The following is a 19,010-nucleotide window of genomic DNA, read 5'->3' as shown; positions in this document are numbered from 1 at the left end:
ATAGGAAACTGAAAATTCGCCTGGATAAGTATAACAATTCATATGGGGTTGCTGGGGTTAGTGAAGGAAAGCTGGTTGAAAGCTGTGGGAGCAAGCTGTCAGCAATTACAAGTAGGAAATAGTTCCAAATAAAGGGAGAAACCTCAAATTAAGGAAGGAATGGACCAGTAGGCTTGTTGCAGTACTAGCCCTATTCCTTGCCTTCTTCTATTAGTGGACCCCGTTCCCTACAACGCCTTCGAGATCTTTCACACCTCACAGTCGATAGTATTTAAGACTTCATTCTCAAGCTTCAGCTCCATATTGTTCCAGACCATGGAACTGATCTCTTTTCTAGGCTGAGGGACTGACCACCTCAAACTGCTTATCCATGGTTGATGGATTGATTACATCATATTTATCTAGCCATTTCTTCTCCCTACAATCTATTCTATGTAGCTGACTGAAGAAGCTTACTTCATAGGTTCCAACGATAAACATACCCAACTGTTCAACATGTGTCTTGATAAATTAGACACATGTGCAACTCTTGGGTATCTTTATTGAGGAAACGTTTCGCCACACAGTGGCTTCATCAGTCCATACAAAGGAGAATCTTGAAGAACAGGAGGAGAATGAGGTAATCAGTCCCTCAACCTTGAGTCGATGTGGTCAGTCCATCAATCTTGAATAGAATACGGCATACGTGCGGAGAAGGAGCTTATATACCGTAGGTAGGAGAGGTGCAGCAGTCATAGGTGGTGTCACATTTGTTCATTCTACAAACCTGTCAGACACTGCAACTTCTTGGGATCTTAATACTTGGGAATTCTTCGCTTGCCTAATTCTTGGGCACGACCTACTTCCACATTGAACAAATATGACACCACCTATGACTGCTGCACCTCTCCTACCAACGGTTTATAAGCTCCTTCTCCGCACGTATGCCGTATTCTATTCAAGATTGATGGACTGACCACATCGACTCAAGGTTGAGGGACTGATTACCTCATTCTCCTCCTTTTCTTCAAGATTCTCCTTTGTATGGACTGATGAAGCCACTGTGTGGCGAAACGCTTCCTCAATAAAGATACCCAAGAGTTGCACATGTGTCTAATTTATCAACATGTCGGTTCTCTGAACCATTCATCTACAAACATGTGTCTTATTCATCAAGATGAGGAAGAGTTTGAGGAAATCAGTCCCTCATCCTGGAGTCGATGAGATCAGTCCATTAATCTTGATTAAACACAGAGCATATGCACAGAGAAGTGGCTTATATACTTCACACAGGTGAGTGGAATCAGTCGAAGAGGGCGCCACCATGGAAAATTGCGCAGGCAGAAGTAGGTCATGCCTATATGTTAGGCAATTGTAAAATTTCCTGTATAGAGATCCCAAGATGTTGCTGTATCTGACAGGAATTGCAGATAAATGGTTCAGAGAACCGACAAGTTGATGAATGAGACACACGTGCAACACTTGAGTATCTTTACTGAGGAAACGTTTCGCCTCACAGTGGTTTCGTCAGTCCATTATAGAGAAGATTGTTGGAAGGTCAGGAAATAATCAGTCCCTTAGTCTTCTCCCCACATATGCTGTACTGTTATCAAGACTGATGGAATGATCACGCCGACTCCAGACTGAGGGGACTGATTACCTCAATAAAGATACCCATTAAAGGTACCCAAGTGTCTTGTGTTGAATTTGTCCAGTGATTACCTGCTCCAAGAGGTCACGTATCAGATCACTGAGTTTTTCTTGGGAGAACCGCTTATTTCTTATACACTTTTACTACTATCACCTTTAGTTTCTTCAACATCTGACAATGGTACGTCAGGCAGTGTTGTAAACCCTGGCGAGGTAAAGTCTTCGCTGTGTGGCTCAGGTCTCTTTGCTTACTACAAATCAGGATATTCCCACTTGACTTTCTGTATCGATTGAAACCTTACACATTCACCATACAAAAATAACAGTCGTCGTGATTGTTCGGTTCTCTCCCCATCATAGACACACCAAAGTTTAAACTTTTTCTTACCCTATTTTTTCCAAATGTCTTAAGCATTCTACACAGGTGTTTGCAGACCATATGGGGAGCCCAAGACTTGTGATGTTCTCAAAGTGCCACTCTACAATAAGCAAGATAAGCTTGTTTTACAAAATCTGTCATGCTTTTTCTTTGTGTTTGCAAAGAGTATTCACCAAAAAATGTTGCAAAATTCATTGTGATTGTTTAAGCATGAACTTCGTGAAGAACTCATGTTTTTCTGGAAGAAATAACAAAATTAAGGTTACAATATTGTCACGTGATCGTTGTTGATAAAACTCATTTAGTTAAATATCAAATCATTAAAAAATAAGATTCTAATCTTCATTAAAACTATCAGTATATACAAATTATCACTACATATACATATACACTCCTTATGGCTAAGTTACCCCTTAATTGAGGGTAGGTATGCAATATCTCACAAACTAGAGCCAATTTGAAAAAAAGCCTACCGACATTTTCGAATTCAGCAACCCCAAATATCTTTCTGGCAACGAATTTTTTGTTGTTGTTGGTGTAGACTAGTGTTATTTGAGAAGCAACTAGACAATCACTTTAAAAACATTTGAATATTTTAGGTATTATGTAGAGCTGAGAGTGGTCAGTGTTAAGGTGTTATTTCAGGAACTACATCACGGTGATCAATTGACAATTTGCCACTCACTATATAATACCAGAAACGGTAAAAAGGAGAGTAGTAATGACGAGAGTGGAAACCCTAGAAGCAGAAATTAAATTCAGCTCCTTATTCTATACATCTTTGAGTAATTTCAGCCAGTTTTGTCAACCAGCACTATATCCAGACGGAGAGAAAGGCAAGGGGGATGGGGGACCTCCTGCTTAACAATTTTAATGTCAACTATATACATGGAATTAGAGGCAGTAAGACTAATGCTACTCTTTCGTAGCAGGTTTATTGTGGACTCTCGGGGCCTATTATTGTATGCGTTTCTCATGTACTTCCTTTAAAACATATTAAGATGAGCAGTAAAAGTCCTGAGTTTGTTAGAAGGTGTGTTGATGTTGTCTGTCAATAGTTGTGTTGATGTCTGTCATTAGTTGTGTTGATGTTGCCTATCATTTGTTGTGTTGATGTCACCAGTCAGCTGTTTTGAGAGGCGTCTGTTAGTAGAAATATTTATGCTGTCAGCCAGTAGGTGTTTTGATATTATCTATCAGTAGAAGTGTTCAAGCGTTGAGAAGTGTCTGTCAGTAGGTGTGTTGCAGTGTTGAGCAAGTCTCCCGTCAGAGATCGCTAATGGATTGAACTGAAGCATTAACAAAACATTACTGCAACTGCAAAGACAATGCAGATAGTAATGGTATCTAAAATTATACGAGAGTGTGCAATGCTTATGGTATGGATAAGAGGCCAATGGAGTGAAGTAGCAGAGGATATAGGAGAGGCAGTTGGAGGAATTTCTTGTAGTTTAACATCTTCATTATGCACCCCATAACCCATTATATGGGCGGAAGTCAAAGGATTACAGAGGTACATAATGGGGCCAAGGACTGGATCGCAGCACGTGGAGGAGACGAGAGGTTAGGCAGGGATGGAGTCACGTAAATATTCTTCTCATCCAAGACATAGAAATATATTGCAAATGAGAAACATGACTGAAAGAATGTAAGGATAATATTGTTAGATTAAACTGCACGTCAGTGCACCTTATCTCAGTACACTTCTTTGTATCTCAGAGCTTTTCTTGCCACAGTGTACCTCACAGCGATGTACCTCGCCTCAGTGTACCTCACAACAAGGTACCTCACAACAATGTACCTCACAACAAGGTACCTCACCTCACAGTATCTAAGTGTACTTCGCTTCACAGTACCTAAGTGTACCTAACCTCAAAGTATCTAAGTGTACCTCACCTCACAGTGCTTAAGTGTACCTCACCTCACAGTATCTAAGTGTACCTCACCTCACAGTACTTAAGTGTACCTCACCTCATAGTACCTAAGTGTACCTCACCTCAAAGTATCTAAGTGTACCTCACCTCACAGTACCTAAGTGTACCTCACCTCACAGTATCTAAGTGTACCTCACCTCACAGTATCTAAGTGTACGTCACCTCACAGTATCTAAGTGTACCTCACCTCACAGTACCTAAGTGTACCTCACCTCACAGTATCTAAGTGTACCTCACCTCACAGTATCTAAGTGTGCCTCGCGTTACAGTACCTAAGTGTACCTCACCTCACAGTACCTAAGTGCACCTCACCTCTCAGAAACTTATCTCGGTATGCTGCATCTAGTCTCAGTGTACTTTACCAGAATGTACCTCACCACAGAGTACATCACCTGTACGTACCTCGTTTGAGTGTAGTGTATCTCATTGTACCTTACCTAAGTATACCTCACTGTGGTGCACCTCATCTCAGTGTACCCTGCCTCGATGTATTCCATCTCAGTGTACCTCCACTCAGTGTTTACCGCCTCAGTGTATCCCACTTAAGTGTACTGCTTCTAAGTGTACCCTACATTAGTGTAACCCACATCAGTGTACATCATCCCAGTGTACCCTAGCTCATGGAACAACACACCATTGTACCTCGTCTTGGTCTGTCTCACCTCACCATACCATGTCACACTGTACCTTACTGTGATGACGTGCACTATAATCATAAATAATGATGGAAATATAAACACATATGCAGTATAATGTGATCCTTTATTGACTACGTTTCGCCCACACAGTGGGCTTTTTCAAGTCACAAACAGTTCTGTTTGTGACTTGAAAAAGACCACTGTGTGGGCGAAACGTAGTCAATAAAGGATCACATTATACTGTATATGTGTTTATATTTCCATTGTGTCGGTATTTTATACCATTTATTTCCATAAATAATGATACCACTACAGTCATCACTGATACCAATAACACCACCTTCACCATTATATCACTACCACCATTATCATCATCATCACCACAACCACCATAACCACCACTACCACCAGTGGCACTGATGATAGTCCTGGATAGTGGCACTGATGGTAGTCCTGGGTAGTGGCACTGTATGGTAGTAGTGGGTGGTAGCACTGTATTTTATTCCTGAGTAGTGGCACTGCATAGTAGTCCAGGGTAGTGGCAATGACGGTAGTCCTGGCGAGTGGCACTGTATGGTAGTCTCAGGTAGCGGCACTGATGATAGTCTTGGCTAGTGGCACTGTTGGTAGTCCTGAGTAGTGGCACTGATGGTAATCCTGGGAAGTGGCACTGGAGGGTAGTCCTGGGCAGTGACACTGATAGCAATCCTCGGTAGTGTCACTGATGGTAGTCCTGGTTAGTGGCACTGATGGTAGTACTGAGTAGTGGCACTGGATGGTAGTCCTGGGTAGTATCATTGATGGTAGTCCTGGGTAGTATCGTTGATGGTAGTCCTGTGTTGTGGCACTCTATGGTAGTCCTGGGTAGTGGCACTGATGGCAGTTCTAGGTGGTGGCATTGATAGTAGATCTGGGTAGTGGCACTGATAGTAGTACTGGGTGGTGGCACTGGAGAATAGTCCTGAATAGTAGCACTGGATTGTAGTCCTAGGTAGTGACACTGTATGGTAGTCCTGGGTAGTGGCACTGATGGTAGTTCTAGGTGGTGGCATTGATAGTAGATCTGGGTAGTGGCACTGATAGTAGTACTGGGTGGTGGCACTGGAGGGTAGTCTTGAATAGTAGCACTGGATTGTAGTCCTAGGTAGTGACACTGTACGGTAGTCCTGGGTAGTGGCACTGATGGTAGTTATAGGTGGTGGCATTGATAGTAGATCTGGGTAGTGGCACTGATATTAGTACTGGGTGGTGGCACTGGAGAGTAGTCGTGAATAGTAGCACTGGATTGTAGTCCTAGGTAGTGACACTGTATGGTAGTCCTGGGTAGTGGCACTGATGGTAGTTCTAGGTGGTGGCATTGATAGTAGATCTGGGTAGTGGCACTGATAGTAGTACTGGGTGGTGGCACTGGAGGGTAGTCGTGAATAGTAGCACTGGATTGTAGTCCAAGGTAGTGACACTGTATGGTAGTCCTGGGTAGTGGCACTGATGGTAGTCCTGGGTAGTAGCACTGATGACAGTCCTGTGTAGTGGCACTGGAGGGTAGTCTTAGGTAGTGACATACAGATGTAGTCTGTATTAACAGTGTAAGACACTGTGTGGTAAACAGTGCAAGACACTGTGTGGTAACAGTGTAAGACACTGTGTGGTAAACAGTGCAAGATACTGTGTGGTAACAGTGTAAGACACTGTTTGGTAAACAGTGCAAGACACTGTGTGGCAACAGTGTAAGACACTGTTTGATAAACAGTGCAAGACACTGTGTGGCAACAGTGTAAGACACTGTTTGGTAAACAGTGCAAGACACTGTGTGGCAACAGTGTAAGACACTGTTTGATAAACAGTGCAAGACACTGTGTGGCAACAGTGTAAGACACTGTTTGGTAAACAGTGCAAGACACTGTGTGGCAACAGTGTAAGACACTGTTTGATAAACAGTGCAAGACACTGTGTGGCAACAGTGTAAGACACTGTTTGGTAAACAGTGCAAGACACTGTGTGGCAACAGTGTAAGACACTGTTTGGTAAACAGTGCAAGACACTGTGTGGCAACAGTGTAAGACACTGTTTGGTAAACAGTGCAAGACACTGTGTGGCAACAGTGTAAGACACTGTTTGGCAAACAGTGCAAGACACTGTGTGGTAACAGTGTAAGACACTGTGTGGTAACAGTGTAAGACACTGTGTGGTAAACAGTGCAAGACACTGTGTGGTAACAGTATAAGACACTGTGGTAAACAGTGCAAGACACTGTGTGGTAACAGTGTAAGACATTGTGTGGTAAACAGTGAAAGACACTGTGTGGTAACAGTGTAAGACACTGTTTGGTAAACAGTGCAAGACACTGTGTGGTAACAGTGTAAGACACTGTTTGGCAAACAGTGCAGGACACTGTGTGGTAACAGTGTAAGACACTGTGTGGTAACAGTGTAAGACACTGTGTGGTAAACAGTGCAAGACACTGTGTGGTAGCAGTGTAAGACACTGTGTGGTAACAGTGTAAGACACTGTGTGGTAACAGTGTAAGACACTGTGTGGTAAACAGTGCAAGACACTGTGTGGTAACAGTGTAAGACACTGTGTGGTAAACAGTGCAAGACACTGTGTGGTAACAGTGTAAGACACTGTGTGGTAAACAGTGCAAGACACTGTGTGGTAACAGTGTAAGACACTGTGTGGTAACAGTGCAAGACACTGTGTGGTAAACAGTGTAAGACACTCTGTGGTAACAGTGTAAGACACTGTGTGGTAACAGTGCAAGACACTGTGTGGTAACAGTGTAAGACACTGTGTGGTAACAGTGCAAGACACTGTGTGGTAAACAGTGTAAGACACTCTGTGGTAACAGTGTAAGACACTGTGTGGTAACAGTGCAAGACACTGTGTGGTAAACAGTGTAAGACACTCTGTGGTAACAGTGTAAGACACTGTGTGGTAACAGTGTAAGACACTGTGTGGTAACAGTGCAAGACACTGTGTGGTAACAGTGTAAGACACTGTGTGGTAACAGTGTAAGACACTGTGTGGTAACAGTGCAAGACACTGTGTGGTAACAGTGCAAGACACTGTGTGGTAACAGTGTAAGACACTGTGTGGTAACAGTGCAAGACACTGTGTGGTAGCAGTGTAAGACACTGTGTGGTAACAGTGTAAGACACTGTGGTAACAGTGTAAAGCACTTTGCCGGTAGATAAGTTTGTCTTCAGATAATGACAGTAACTATGATAGTTACTATGACATTCACTATTAAAAGCTACAATAACTAACAACAAATCCCGTCACTACTAACAATATCACTTACTACTAACTATGACATTAACAACAATGAAATTAATTTCCAGCGATAAAAAAAACACTTTGAGAGAGATGACATAAAATATCAACACGATGGTAAAGTGAAAAACTTCTCTGTTCTGTGATACACAGAGAAGAATACCATATAAGAGTGGTAGCGTGAGGATGCTGTGTGTGGGCGGTGTCTGGGATGACCAGGCGCTACACCAGAGTGAGCATCACCAGTTTAGAGGAGCACGACGCATGGCTAGCCAACATTCATGCTCTCACGCACACAAACACTCACGTACACACACACACATATACACATACACACACACACACATACACCAACACACGCACATGGGCAGCAGCTCTGGTAGTCTGGTGCTCCACCTGCTCAGTGTTCTCTGGGCGGTCGTGACGTGTGGGTTAGTCTTCCCGCTTGCTGCCTCACTCACTCACGCTTCTGTGGCTGCATTTAGGTCAGCAGTTGCTGCTACTTTTGCTGCCCTTATTGGGGACGTGGTCCCCTGTGGACTTTGTCGTACGTTGTGTTGTACAATGATGATGATCATGAGTCGTCGCCAGGAACTTGTATGATAATTTTCTGGCCTATACGTTGCCCGATGTTTTGGCGCTCAGTATCCAATAAAAATTCAAACTAAAACATTTGAAATGAATCACAGTCGTCTATTTTTTAAATAAAACAAACATTTCCATGGGTATCTAGAGTAATACCAAAACTTTATCTTCGTCAGATTCTACGACAACTTCACACTCTGGTTATCGTAGTGGCTGGGTTAGCACGACAGTTTAGGTATAACTGAAACTGTGTATGTCAGAGATCATTCCTACTATTAAGGCGACTATCCCTTCACAGAATTATAAATATATATCAACAGCATGTAGGATAGGCTAGCGAGTGAAGGAGCTTTGATGGATAAAGTGCTGGTCCACAGACAATAAGACAGGATATCAGGATATCTTACCAGCAATGGAGGGAAGCCAGTACGAAACAGAGTAACAATATCGACAATAATATATAAACTATTGATAAAAATAGCAGCAAAACAATAGCGAGGATCTTCTGTTCTGCTTCCTGGAAAATAAGTGTGAGTCACCGATGTACTGAGTAAATAAGTGTTGTAATGAGGGTGTACGTCATCTCAATGAACTCTCTCGGGGAGCCCAGAAGCTCAGTGTACCAGTGTTCCTGAGGCAACTACAATATCTGAGTGTAACTCTTAAAATGTCTGAAGACTGTGGCTGTTTCCTGAGATTAATTACCGCGCAGGACCCTGAGAGCATTATATTAGCGCTTTTCTGTGTTTTAAGAGCAGTAATTAAAAAATAAATGATGCATTTTGAACAACTTTATGCAAGTCAGTGGTGGTTGTGAAGAGAGTGGCATACACGTCCCTTTGCCCGCTTCATAAGCCTGTAACTATACCGTCTGTGCCCAGTGTGGGGTAGGGGTCAGCTGTGTGTACCCAGGAAGGTATAGCCACACCTGTGTCCTGGTAACCAGGTGGTGTAACAATTACAGTGAGAGGTACTCTAAACGGTGTGACCAAATGCTATCTATATATGTCTACAGAGGTTTAGTGGGCAGGGAGGTGTAACGACCAGCTGTGCGTTCTAAAGGAAGTGTAGCGACCACCTGTGTCTTTCCTAGACAGTATTACGACCACCTGTATCTTCCAAAGGAAGTGTAGAGACCACCTGTGTCTTCCAAGGTACCAAGAGAGAGATGCATCCTGGAAGCACCTGCGTGTTTCCAGGAGGTGTAGCCACCACACAAGTGCCCCAGGTGGTGTAGCGATCAGTTGTGTTTATCCCCAGAGATGTACAGCGACCACCTGTGTGCTCCCTGGCAGCAAAGTAGGTGTGCGAACTACCTGAGTGTTCCTAGCGATTGGCTGTGTGTGTGTGTAAGGAAGGGAGTGTAGTCACTATCTGTGTCCAGGGGACCTGAATGGTGTACCCACCACATGTGCCCAAGGTGTTGCAGCTGTGTTTACCTAGGAAAGTGTAGCGATCACATGTGTGTACCCAGAAAAGTGTAGCGTGCACCTGGGAAGGCATAGCGACCACCTGTGTATACACAGGTATAGAAGACCCAGCTGTGGCCAGGAGCAGCGTTGAGGCAGGAGCCAAGAATGTCACGTGTTGTGTCCACCCAGCAACACAGCGTCCTCTCATAGGTAAGGAACATCCACACCTGTATTACAGAGCCCTACTCCACACCTGTATTACAGAGCCCTACTCCACACCTGTATTACAGAGCCCTACTCCACACCTGTATTACAGAGCCCTACTCCACACCTGTATTACAGAGCCCTACTCCACACCTGTATTGCAGAGCCCTACTCCACACCTGCAGCACAGAGCCCTAGTCCACACCTGCATTACAGAGCCCCACTCCACACCTTCATTACAGAGCCCCATTCCACACCTGTATTACAGAGCCCTACCCCACACCTGCATTACAGAGCCCTAGTCCACACCTGCAGTACAGAACCCTACTCTACACCTGTATTACAGAGTTCTACTCCACACCTGCATTACAGAGCCCCATTCCACACCTGTATTACAGAGACCTACTCCACACCTGCAGTGCAGGGCCCTACTCCACACCTGTATTACAGAGCTCTACTGCACACCTGCAGCACAGAGCCCTACTCCACACCTGCATTACAGAGCCCTACTCCACACCTGCATTGCAGAGCCTTACTCCACAACTGCATTACAGAACCCTGATCCACACCTGCATTACAGAGCCCTACTCCACATCTGCAATACAGAACCCTGATCCACACCTGCATTACAGAACGCTACTCCACACCTGCATTACAGAGCCCTACTCCACACCTGCATTGCAGAGCCCTACTCCACACCTGCATTACAGAGCCCTACTCCATACCTGCATTACAGAGCCCTACTCCACACCTGCATTACAGAGCCCTACTCCACACCTGCATTACAGAGCCCTACTCCACACCTGCATTACAGAGCCCTACTCCGCACCTGCATTACAAAGCCCTACTCTACACCTGCATTACAGAACGCTACTCCACACCTGCATTACAGAACCTACTCCACACCTGCATTACAGAGCCCTACTCCACACCTGCATTACAGAGCCCTACTCCACACCTGCATTACAGAACGCTACTCCACACCTGCATTACAGAGCCCTACTCCTCACCTGCATTACAAAGCCCTACTCCACACCTGCATTACAGAACGCTACTCCACACCTGCATTACAGAGCCCTACTCCACACCTGCATTACAGAACGCTACTCCACACCTGCATTACAGAGCCCTACTCCACACCTGCATTACAGAGCCCTACTCCACACCTGCATTACAGAGCCCTACTCCACACCTGCATTACAGAACCCTACTCCGCACCTGCATTACAAAGCCCCACTCTACACCTGCATTACAGAGCCCTACTCCACACCTGCATTACAGAGCCCTACTCCACACCTGCATTATATAAACATTTGGAAGATGATAATTCCAAAACTTCAAATGTTACTTAGACACTTACTCAATACGTTTATATTTCATTGTTTATTTCTGTGTCTATATATGTATCGCTGACACTTTTCATATGTATCTGCATTCCCCTGGGGCTGTTTCTCACCTTAATCGGTTCCAAGTGATACATGTACGTGATGGCAACATTGATACATGTACGTGATGGTAACATTGATACATGTACGTGATGGCAACATTGATACATGTACGTGATGGCAACATTGATACATGTACGTGATGGCAACATTGATACATGTACGTGATGGCAACATTGATACATGTACGTGATGGCAACATTGATACATGTACGTGATGGCAACATTGATACATGTACGTGATGGCAACATTGATACATGTACGTGATGGCAACATTGATACATGTACATGATGGCAACATTGATACATGTACGTGATGGCAACATTGATACATGTACGTCATGGCAACATTGATACATGTACGTGATGGCAACATTGATACATGTACGTGATGGCAACATTGATACATGTACGTGATGGTAACATTGATACATGTACGTGATGGCAACATTGATACATGTACGTGATGGCAACATTGATACATGTACGTGATGGCAACATTGATACATGTACGTGATGGCAACATTGATACATGTACGTGATGGTAACATTGATACATGTACGTGATGGCAACATTGATACATGTACGTGATGGCAACATTGATACATGTACGTGATGGCAACATTGATACATGTACGTGATGGCAACATTGATACATGTACGTGATGGCAACATTGATACATGTACGTGATGGCAACATTGATACATGTACGTGATGGCAACATTGATACATGTACGTGATGGCAACATTGATACATGTACGTGATGGCAACATTGATACATGTACGTGATGGCAACATTGATACATGTACGTGATGGCAACATTGATACATGTACGTGATGGCAACATTGATACATGTACGTGATGGCAACATTGATACATGTACGTGATGGCAACATTGATACATGTACGTGATGGCAACATTGATACATGTACGTGATGGCAACATTGATACATGTACGTGATGGCAACATTGATACATGTACGTGATGGCAACATTGATACATGTACGTGATGGCAACATTGATACATGTACGTGATGGCAACATTGATACATGTACGTGATGGCAACATTGATACATGTACGTGATGGCAACATTGATACATGTACGTGATGGCAACATTGATACATGTACGTGATGGCAACATTGATACATGTACGTGATGGCAACATTGATACATGTACGTGATGGCAACATTGATACATGTACGTGATGGCAACATTGATACATGTACGTGATGGCAACATTGATACATGTACGTGATGGCAACATTGATACATGTACGTGATGGCAACATTGATACATGTACGTGATGGCAACATTGATACATGTACGTGATGGCAACATTGATACATGTACGTGATGGCAACATTGATACATGTACGTGATGGCAACATTGATACATGTACGTGATGGCAACATTGATACATGTACGTGATGGCAACATTGATACATGTACGTGATGGCAACATTGATACATGTACGTGATGGCAACATTGATACATGTACGTGATGGCAACATTGATACATGTACGTGATGGCAACATTGATACATGTACGTGATGGCAACATTGATACATGTACGTGATGGCAACATTGATACATGTACGTGATGGCAACATTGATACATGTACGTGATGGCAACATTGATACATGTACGTGATGGCAACATTGATACATGTACGTGATGGCAACATTGATACATGTACGTGATCTCAACATTGATACATGTACGTGATGGCAACATTGATACATGTACGTGATGGCAACATTGATACATGTACGTGATGGCAACATTGATACATGTACGTGATGGCAACATTGATACATGTACGTGATGGCAACATTGATACATGTACGTGATGGCAACATTGATACATGTACGTGATGGTAACATTGATACATGTACGTGATGGCAACATTGATACATGTACGTGATGGCAACATTGATACATGTACGTGATGGGAACATTGATACATGTACGTGATGGCAACATTGATACATGTACGTGATGGCAACATTGATACATGTACGTGATGGCAACATTGATACATGTACGTGATGGCAACATTGATACATGTACGTGATGGTAACATTGATACATGTACGTGATGGCAACATTGATACATGTACGTGATGGCAACATTGATACATGTACGTGATGGCAACATTGATACATGTACGTGATGGCAACATTGATACATGTACGTGATGGCAACATTGATACATGTACGTGATGGCAACATTGATACATGTACGTGATGGCAACATTGATACATGTACGTGATGGCAACATTGATACATGTACGTGATGGCAACATTGATACATGTACGTGATGGCAACATTGATACATGTACGTGATGGCAACATTGATACATGTACGTGATGGCAACATTGATACATGTACGTGATGGCAACATTGATACATGTACGTGATGGCAACATTGATACATGTACGTGATGGCAACATTGATACATGTACGTGATGGTAACATTGATACATGTACGTGATGGCAACATTGATACATGTACGTGATGGCAACATTGATACATGTACGTGATGGCAACATTGATACATGTACGTGATGGCAACATTGATACATGTACGTGATGGCAACATTGATACATGTACGTGATGGCAACATTGATACATGTACGTGATGGTAACATTGATACATGTACGTGATGGCAACATTGATACATGTACGTGATGGCAACATTGATACATGTACGTGATGGCAACATTGATACATGTACGTGATGGCAACATTGATACATGTACGTGATGGCAACATTGATACATGTACGTGATGGCAACATTGATACATGTACGTGATCTCAACATTGATACATGTACGTGATGGCAACATTGATACATGTACGTGATGGCAACATTGATACATGTACGTGATGGCAACATTGATACATGTACGTGATGGCAACATTGATACATGTACGTGATGGCAACATTGATACATGTACGTGATGGCAACATTGATACATGTACGTGATGGTAACATTGATACATGTACGTGATGGCAACATTGATACATGTACGTGATGGCAACATTGATACATGTACGTGATGGGAACATTGATACATGTACGTGATGGCAACATTGATACATGTACGTGATGGCAACATTGATACATGTACGTGATGGCAACATTGATACATGTACGTGATGGCAACATTGATACATGTACGTGATGGTAACATTGATACATGTACGTGATGGCAACATTGATACATGTACGTGATGGCAACATTGATACATGTACGTGATGGCAACATTGATACATGTACGTGATGGCAACATTGATACATGTACGTGATGGCAACATTGATACATGTACGTGATGGCAACATTGATACATGTACGTGATGGCAACATTGATACATGTACGTGATGGCAACATTGATACATGTACGTGATGGCAACATTGATACATGTACGTGATGGCAACATTGATACATGTACGTGATGGCAACATTGATACATGTACGTGATGGCAACATTGATACATGTACGTGATGGCAACATTGATACATGTACGTGATGGCAACATTGATACATGTACGTGATGGCAACATTGATACATGTACGTGATGGTAACATTGATACATGTACGTGATGGCAACATTGATACATGTACGTGATGGCAACATTGATACATGTACGTGATGGCAACATTGATACATGTACGTGATGGCAACATTGATACATGTACGTGATGGCAACATTGATACATGTACGTGATGGCAACATTGATACATGTACGTGATGGTAACATTGATACATGTACGTGATGGCAACATTGATACATGTACGTGATGGCAACATTGATACATGTACGTGATGGCAACATTGATACATGTACGTGATGGCAACATTGATACATGTACGTGATGGCAACATTGATACATGTACGTGATGGCAACATTGATACATGTACGTGATGGCAACATTGATACATGTACGTGATGGCAACATTGATACATGTACGTGATGGCAACATTGATACATGCATGTAGAGCATGTACATTTTATATGTGCTTGCTGTACACATGTGATGCATACACGTGATGTATACACGGGATGCACACACGTGATGTACACACGTGATGTACACACGTGATACACGCACGTGATGCACACACGTAATGTACACACATGATACTCGGGATGTACACACGTGATATACACACGTGATGTACACACGTGATGCATATACAGGATGCACACACATGATGTACACACGTGATATACACACGTGATGTATACACGTGATGTATGCACACAATATATGCAAGTGATTTATGTACAGTTACATTAGTGTATATTCTGCATACCCGTGTGAAGCACGTTATGTAATTAGTATACATGTTTAAGTATATATAGACACGTGATGTATGTATTAAGTTAGCCACGTGTTGAATGCATGTCCTTATTCATGTTAGTCACGTGGAGTATGCATGTCCATATTCACGTTAGTCATGTGGTTCACGAAATCGTAATGACACGATTGTAAACAAACCATACCACGGGCGGGGATAGAACCCGTGATCAGAGAGTCTCAGAGAGACGGTCTGGAGTTTTGAGACTCTCTGATCGCGTGTTCTATCCCCACCCGTGGTATGGTTAGTCATGTGGTGTATGCATGTCCATATTCACGTTAGTCATGTGGTATATGCATGTTCATACTTATGTTAACTACGTGGTGTATGCAGCATAGTTGCTGATCCTCCTTTACATGTGTTGCATGTATAGATTAGTTGAGCATCATAGTACCATCCATGTGTTTATATAGATCCCTAGGCCTGTGACTGTATGACGTCACGGGATACAGCATGAGTGAGTGAGAGGCGCTGCCTCGTCCTCACTCCGCGTTTAGACATACGAAGGCAAGCAGGCAGGCCTGGGCTCCCATCCACAGTCTGACAATATATATCGTTATCATCCAACAGTGTGTTTGCCTTCCAACCATCTTATCTCCTACCGAACCCCCACGACAGTGTATGCATGTCATGACTCGTTGTTGCCTCCCTGTAAGGTGTCAGGTATTCTCTGATCCATTGCAGTGCCCTTCCTGTTATGCCTGACTGTTCCTCTAACTTTTACAATAGTCTCTTGTGCGGAACTGTGTCAAAAGCCTTCCTACAGTTCAAGAAAATGAAGTCTTCCCACTTCTCTCTCTCTTGTCTTACTTCTGTCACCCTGTCATAGAACTCCAGTAGGTTCGTGACATAGGATTTCCCTTCCTTAAATCAATGCTGCTTGTCGTGAATAAGGTGATTCCTTTCTAGGTGCTCCACCACTCTTCTGATAATCTTCTCTATGACTTTGCATACTATACATATCAGTGACTCTGGTCTGTAGTTTAATGCCCCCTGTCTGTCTCCTTTCTTAAAAACTGGGACTACATTTGCTTCCTTCCACACCTCAGGTAGTCGTCTTGTTTCGATAGATGTGTTGAGGATTGTTGTTAGTGGCACATACAGCGCCTCTGCTCCCTCTCTTAGGACCTACGGAGAGATGTTATCTGATCCCACCGCCTTTGAGGTATCAAGTTCACTTAGCAGCCTCTTCACCTGTTTACCCTTTGTTATTGTAGTATGTCACGGTCATCACTGTGGTGTGTCACGCCGTGTCACTGTGGTGTATCACTGTCATCACTGTGATGTGTCACTGTCATCACTGTGTTGTGATTGGTTCGTCACCTCTTACTCGTCACGTCATGTGGCATGTCAACTCATTTCAATACGGTTTGTGTGACACGGTTCCTCACATTACCACGGTGATAACTCCCTAACAACTACTTACTGCCTTATCAGACTCATATAAATAGTGGATACTTTTTTAGAAACAATAAAAACAACAAATGATTGAAACCACGAGTTCATAAGGTGTTGATAAGTGAAACAATGGACCATGATGATAAGGAATACGATACTGTTTACATGGTTTTAAACACCGAGTTTGATAGTTTCTTTTATAACTATCAGTACTTCTGTCGTAGTCTTACAGTATCACTTAGTTGTACTATATAATCCACGACCAGAACCAATATTGCAAGTGTTACTCACCTAGGGAAGAAGTTAACTGTAAAATCTTGAGTGCTATATATATTTTCTTTCTTTAGTGTATCACTTTGTACACTATTTACAAATATGCAACGCTTTCCATACGTGTCGTTTAATGATATACAATGAATACCACAAATTAGAAACTCGGTGTTCACAACACATCTACGCTGGCTGACGAACACGGGTCTGGTCTGTTGGAAGGAATATCGCAATTCCCCTCCCCCACCCGCGACACTTCGGAAGGTCACAGTATACCTAACAATTACCAGACGATAATGGGTCGTATAACATCACTGGATAGCTCTGGTTTCCTTGCTTATAGCTGGCAATAATTATATAAATTGTAGTTGATCTAGTGTTCGCAGAATAAATGCATAATGTACTTGGCGCATGCAACACTCCCACAGAGACTGCTAATGAAAGTGGCAGGACATGATATTGGAGGAAATATCCTTTATGGATCAAGCCATGTTCAACTAACGGAGTTTGCGCAAGTGTAGTGAAATAAAAATGGGGACCAGTCACAAGTGGCATTCCATAAGGGCAAGCTTTGCTCCCCTTGTTTTTACTAATCTACAATTACTGAAGTGGGAATACCAAGCCACACGAGTAAATTTACCGACCACACATATATAGGTCAGCCACTAGAGAGTAAGATTTACGAATAATTTGTACTAGCTTCTGCTGTGACAGATACAGTTACTGTACGTGTAATAAAGGCCATGTCTTAGCCCTTGGTAAAGAAAATAACACAAGTATTCGTAATGTAACTAATGCTGAATATGAAGAGAACTTTGAAGTCATGGTCAGCAGACGTTTGAAATAAAGACAGAAGGGCATAAGAGTCCGTAATAAATAACAGAAGTTCATTGGTTATTATATATATATCAATATATAATCAATAACGTCTCATTACTTGCTGTAATTCAGGTTCTCTTGCTATAGAATGTATACAAATAACCCGCACACAGGAGAGAGGAGCTTCGTAAATGGTCCAAGTCGGACCGAAACGTCGTCGTAAGCTCCTCTCTTCTATGTGCGGGTTATTTGTGTATTGTTCCAGTCACGGTATTGTGCCTTTTTGTTATTTACAGAATGTATGTAAATGTAATGAAGAACAGCGAAATATAAGAAAAAATGATCTATTGCATTAGTAATCTTTCTTTCGAAGATATACTGACAACCTTTGAAATTCTCGTTCCTCTGAAAGACGTAAATTAAGACTGAAGTGCACAAGTTAACGAAAGATATAAATAAAGGAGATATAAAGAAGGTTCTGAGGATATCTACCCATTAACTCGAAACAATCTATTCAAATTAGATGAATTTAGGTTCAACTGTTGATGACCTGGTACTTTCAAAATGGGTTTTGCAATATACAAGTGAGAAGAGTCTGGTTTGAGAGGAACATGTATA

At 42.6% G+C, this 19,010-nt stretch overlaps 1 protein-coding gene across 1 annotated transcript in view; it reads left to right on the top strand.

Moving 5' to 3' along the window:
- The first annotated feature begins 9,433 nt into the window (after positions 1-9,433).
- The window catches only part of LOC128693425 (uncharacterized), a 1,035,404-nt gene continuing 1,025,827 nt past the window's right edge, over positions 9,434-19,010 (top strand). Inside the window, exon 1 of the mRNA XM_070104271.1 lies at positions 9,434-10,060. The gene's annotated coding sequence lies outside the window, so the exon portion shown is untranslated. The remainder of the gene's footprint in view (positions 10,061-19,010) is intronic.

The sequence above is a fragment of the Cherax quadricarinatus genome, chromosome 90, assembly GCF_038502225.1.
Source record: "Cherax quadricarinatus isolate ZL_2023a chromosome 90, ASM3850222v1, whole genome shotgun sequence".
Taxonomy (NCBI): Eukaryota; Metazoa; Arthropoda; class Malacostraca; order Decapoda; family Parastacidae; genus Cherax; species Cherax quadricarinatus.
Note: the sequence above shows the minus strand (reverse complement) of the source record. Positions and strands in the feature narration are given on the sequence as shown.